Source organism: Spinacia oleracea, chromosome 4 (genome assembly GCF_020520425.1).
Source record: "Spinacia oleracea cultivar Varoflay chromosome 4, BTI_SOV_V1, whole genome shotgun sequence".
In the NCBI taxonomy this organism is placed as follows: domain Eukaryota; kingdom Viridiplantae; phylum Streptophyta; class Magnoliopsida; order Caryophyllales; family Amaranthaceae; genus Spinacia; species Spinacia oleracea.
The window spans coordinates 38,085,804-38,091,136 of NC_079490.1; the positions used below are offsets into that span (position 1 = coordinate 38,085,804).

General features: G+C 32.6%; 1 long non-coding RNA gene across 1 annotated transcript; it reads left to right on the forward strand.

Moving 5' to 3' along the window:
• The first annotated feature begins 2,137 nt into the window (after positions 1–2,137).
• Positions 2,138–5,031, forward strand: LOC130459237 (uncharacterized). The gene is made up of 2 exons (XR_008918486.1): positions 2,138–3,590; positions 3,683–5,031. It is a non-coding gene; the product is annotated as an uncharacterized lncRNA (long non-coding RNA).
• Positions 5,032–5,333: the final 302 nt, after the last annotated feature.

Genomic DNA, 5,333 nt, shown 5'->3' on the forward strand with positions numbered 1-5,333 from the left:
CGGTCCAATCAATCAAAAAAAACAAACATACATAAATTGTGCAAAAAGTGTTAAGACATATAAAAATATAAAAAAGGAGGAGAAACAAAAAAAAAATGAAAATGAAAAAATAAAATACGCCTTTATTGAAAAATAATAAGAAGGAAAACAAAGTTCTAAGAAATGAAAAAACAAACACAACTGAAATAAATAAAGGGCACCTACACCCTAGCAAGAACTACACTACTCTAGTTCTTCCGGATCATCAAATAAAGTCTTGTAGAGGGCAATGTTCGCAGGATCCACCCCCACAGTCTTCTGCGCTGCCCCAATATCAATCTCCATAAGAACCGGCTCCTGGACACTAACTTCCAAAGATGCCAAGGCTTCAGAAACATTCTCAGTTATAGCCCGCTCAGCCTTAAGGGCACAGACAATAGTGGGAGAAGGATTATTATCATCAACTAGACTAGTCGCAGTTTCTACAGGCGGCTGAGCCTTCCTAACCCATACATTGTTCCGGCGACGATCTTCGCGAGAGCTTGCATTTCTTTTAACAACAGCAGGCCCCTACATGTTAGGCATCTTTTTAGGCCTGAAACTGGAACGAGGAGGAACTTCTTTTCGCTTTCGATCAGGACGAGCTTTCACAGTCTTAATACCATGGGTACGAGGTTTGGCAGAATCAGGACCCTCATACTTAACACGAATACGAGGTATCAAAAGCTCAGCCGGCTCCCCATTTCGAGCCTCGGTCCTCACAGCTTTATCATCGGAGCTCATCCACAACTTGTAGTTTTCAGAAAGACCCACAAAGCCATTTGCAGCTACGGCCCAACGCGGGAGACCATCATAATACTTAGCCCACGCTAGAACCCGTGCTTGTGAAAAAGCCGCTACCTTAGGTGGTACCGTATCTGAAAAGGGGATAGTCTGTCTTAAACCGTATTGACACATAACTCGGTTAGGGAAAATATAAATGGGCCGCGATAGCCCCAACAAGGAAACTGTAGACATCAAATTTTGATCCCCAATTTTGTATGATCCTCTGTCAAGGAAAATATTTTTTTAATATAATTTTTGCTCGTGCTTCTTTGTTCATTACCTCGGCGGTAATGGTAAGACGATTTAAGGAATAACAACGGTAGTAATTAAAAATTCGAAAATATTAACAATAAAACAAAGACGATTTTATTTAAATGCCCAAAATCCTTACATTGTACTCCTAATCTACTAAAATAGCAAATAAATCGAAGTACAACTCGAATCGTGCGCATTTCGTGCCGGAAACCTCCAAGCCTCACTTGTTCATAATTATGAAAACCACGAGCGCCACTAGTAGGACAAATAACGCCATGATCAAGTTCAAATACAAAGTTAGCATCCGAAAATGCTCATCGGAAGGAGAAGGAGGTGGTTGATCTTGGTTGTTGGGAGCCATGGGTGCCGTGAAAATGGAAGATTTTGATGTTTTTGGATAAGGTGGAGATAAGAAATAAGTGGTAAGTGGTGAATTGGATAGGGGTAATCTCCTTTTATAAAGGAGTACTCCGTATTCCGTATTGTATAATATACTTTGATTCTACCGTATAATACGTCAACACGCTAACAATAACTTAATTCAAGTTTGTTATGTGTAACGACACGCAAAAATTATGTGTCTATCCCTTATCCAATATCACTGCTTAAGGTGTTTTGTGTAAATGTCTAGGGTCGTACAAATTTATATGTTACTATGAGTGTGTACCCGAAAAAGATAAAAACTCCAATTCATAGGACCCGGAATAATAACGTACCATGACCGGGTTAAAAGTTTCGCCTTAACAAACTAAAAAAATTTAACATTACTTACCACTAACGTAACAATACCAACATACGAGACCGACTAATTACAACAAAACAATGCAAAAATGACTTAACAAAAAAGTAAACTATTAACTAATATAAAATTAGTTACTAATTTATTAACTACCTAATTTATTAACTATCTAAACTAACCAAATCAAGATAAACCAATAAACTAACTAATAAAACAAATAGCAAAAGAATTTTTTTTTTTAACAAACCTAATCCTAATGCCCCTAAACCAAACCCACGTAACCCCCCCCCAAATATTAAAAAAAAAAAGGAAAACAAAAGCAAAAAGACAAAAATTTAAAACAAACTTAATCTAACTACCTACCTAAAAGACAAACTACATTAAGACCAAAATGAAAAAATCTACACCTGTGTACATTCCCCTTCCCCTAAACTAATAAGGACAAAACAAATTTGTTTGATAAACCATTGATTTGTAAAATCATGATACATCAAATGATATATCAGGTGTGGTTAGGTGGTATGTGAAGTACATCACATGCTCTTTCACGAGCAATTAAATTGAAAAGCTGCAGAGACAATTTTCAAGTCACATTTTTTGATGAACTTGCATCCGTAAATCGGTTGAGTGATTCCTTACTGCAAATAACTGATATGATTCCCTTGTACAGTATCAATAAATGATACTTACAAATGATACTTACCAAGGTGTAAGTTTTGAGATAACGTCTTTCGATCTGTTTAGAAAAGAAGGTTCATGTATTAGACATAAATGATAAACGTACTTTTGTTTATTATGTTCTCTCTTCTGATCTTGAAACTGATATTTTACAACCACTAGTCTCCCTACTACTAATATGGGATGTATTAGGCGCTTTTAAAAAAAAGAGTGGTATCCATATCGGAAAATACACCATGAAAGGAATGCTTCTAAAATAATGCTTCCCGAGAAGTACTATCTCCCAAAAGTACTATTACTATTAAGATATAGTATAATACGTCATTGTTCTAACAATGTGACGACAACCTTGTTAATATGCAGTATTAAAACGAGCCCTCGGGTAAAGAAAATAACGTATGACCAATTATCATATGACGCCCTTTTCGTAATAATGGGCCTACATTTCTAACACCCGGCGTTTTTTTTTAACGAACAAACCTCTTTCCAAAATAATTATCTTATTTTTTATCTATTATGTCGTAAAAATACATTCTTTAGCCGACGACGCTAATGGTCTTCATTTTTTTCTCTAAGACGCGTACCTTGTTTAGCCCGTTTGAGCTCAAGGACAATATAACTTATCAGTTTGGCAAATAAAACAAAAGCATTTATAGGTCAATCAAGTCATGATTACTCAAATTTGCTTATTTATTTACAAAATCCTCCTACTAATCTATTTTTATTTCGTACAACCTTCAACTATTGTTTATTTGCAACTTAGTCCCTTTCCACCCCTATAGATACCATCATATTTTCTCACTCAAAGGCCGGAACCCCCCATCATTCTACTCTCTCTCTAAAAAAAAAAGCTCTCATTCACTCACTTTCTCTAAAAAAATCAGTAAAAAAGGAAAAAATATAGTTCATTCAAGTCAAAAAATATTTTTAGTTAAAGTGAAATCAGAAAAAAAAAAAAAAATAATAAGTTTTTAGTTTAATTAATATCAATATTCAGAAAATCAAAAAAAGAAGTTATTTAATTTTCTTGGACAATTCACTTTGCAGTCACTTTTTTTTAATTTCAATTGATCATTTGGATTAATCTCTCAAACATTGCTAGTCAGAGCCAAAGGTAATATTCTTGTTCTTTTTATTTTTGTGAATTCCAATTATTTTTTCATACATTACTAACTCTTTTCTTATGTGTGCTCTATAACCTGTTAGGGCACTATACGTGCCGGTTACCTAATTTGGAAACCAACTAGAATTTGACAGACCACGGGCGAGATTCGAGAGTGAGTGTACGTGGAGTGTGTTTTTATTTATGTAGGTTGATCACCAAAAAAAAAATATTTTTCTCAAAATGAAGTTAAAGTGAGAAGGTGCATAAGAAAATTCAAGAGAAAGATGGTGGAACTTTAGTACTAGTCAATTTCTTCATTTTCCATTTTTTTTGTCAATTTGGTTGATAATTATATAAAATATCGTCACTTTTCAAAATTCACAAAAGAATTTTTTTACAGAAACTTGAAGTATTTATAAGACCACTACATTTGAAATTTTTCAAAAATAATTAAGTTTTAGAAAAATCACAATAAATCCTAAACTTCAGACTAGCAAAACTGTCTTTTTCAGGTTCCGATTTCTTATTTGGTGAAATTCGACCAGGTTAACTTATTATTTTCGAAAATCTCAAAGAATATCATAGAAAGACAAAATACTAAGCTTTCTAAATTGACCTCTCTCACCTCCACACGATTTTTATTCAATTTTATAGAATATTTTCAAAAACAGAAATCTAGGAAGACAGTTTCTTGAAAATGACAGTTTCAAATAAATGAGTTTTATTTTATTAAAAATATTAAATAAACTTTAAAATCTGAGATTTTTATACACATGACTCCAAAATGTTTCTAAAGTCCATTTTAAAAATAAAAACGTGATTTTGTTTTCCAACAATTAATTTATAATTTAATTTGACTTCAAGGTCTAAAAAAGGAGCAGCTTTAAAGAAAAATTATTTATAAATTATTTACTTTTGATTTTGAACCCATTTTTTAACACGTTAAATAAAAATCTTATATCTTTCCAAAAAAGTATTAAACGCTCAAATCCGAGTTCGGGAGGTCATGGTACCAAAATTAAAGTTCAACGAGATGTAATTTTCTCAACAGTTTTTTTTAAAGGAAAATTGGTTTTCTCTTATAAAATTCGATTTCCCCAAAATAAAATTCTATTTTTCTTAAATAACAGATTATGTATTTTTAAATACTCCAAACCCTTTACCACTTCGTTATACTTACCTAAAATCCATTTAGGTTGAGTTAAGTAAAGTGGAAAATTCTAAATAAATCAAAATATAGGTTTTGTTTACTTAGATCCCTACTTTCCAAACATCCAAAGCGAAGAAATATGAAGACTAATCAAGGCAACATGGTTCAAGGCGAAGGGATCAAGACTTGAAGCTGCTCATTAGATAGGAATTATGATTATTGTAACATTTATTGTACTTATGGCAATTGTAAACTAAAGTTCCACCATCAAATTAATAAAACAATAAAGGAATTATCTTATGCACACTTCTTAATAATAAATTATTCGAGTGTTTTTTTATATTAAATTGGTTAAATCACTTTGCATGCTTGATCCATATATCATTTCGCATTTGCATGAGATAAACCTAGTGACTTATGGTTTGTGACCTTGAATTGAATAAACGGGTCAAATTGGAAATTTAGTCATAGAGGATTGTGAAGTGATTCACCCACCTATAAAACCTATCATCATCAAGTCTTGTTACCTATAATGAATCACTCTCAATCTAGTATGACATGATTTCTATTATGAAACTATTATTCAATTTTATGCCATATCA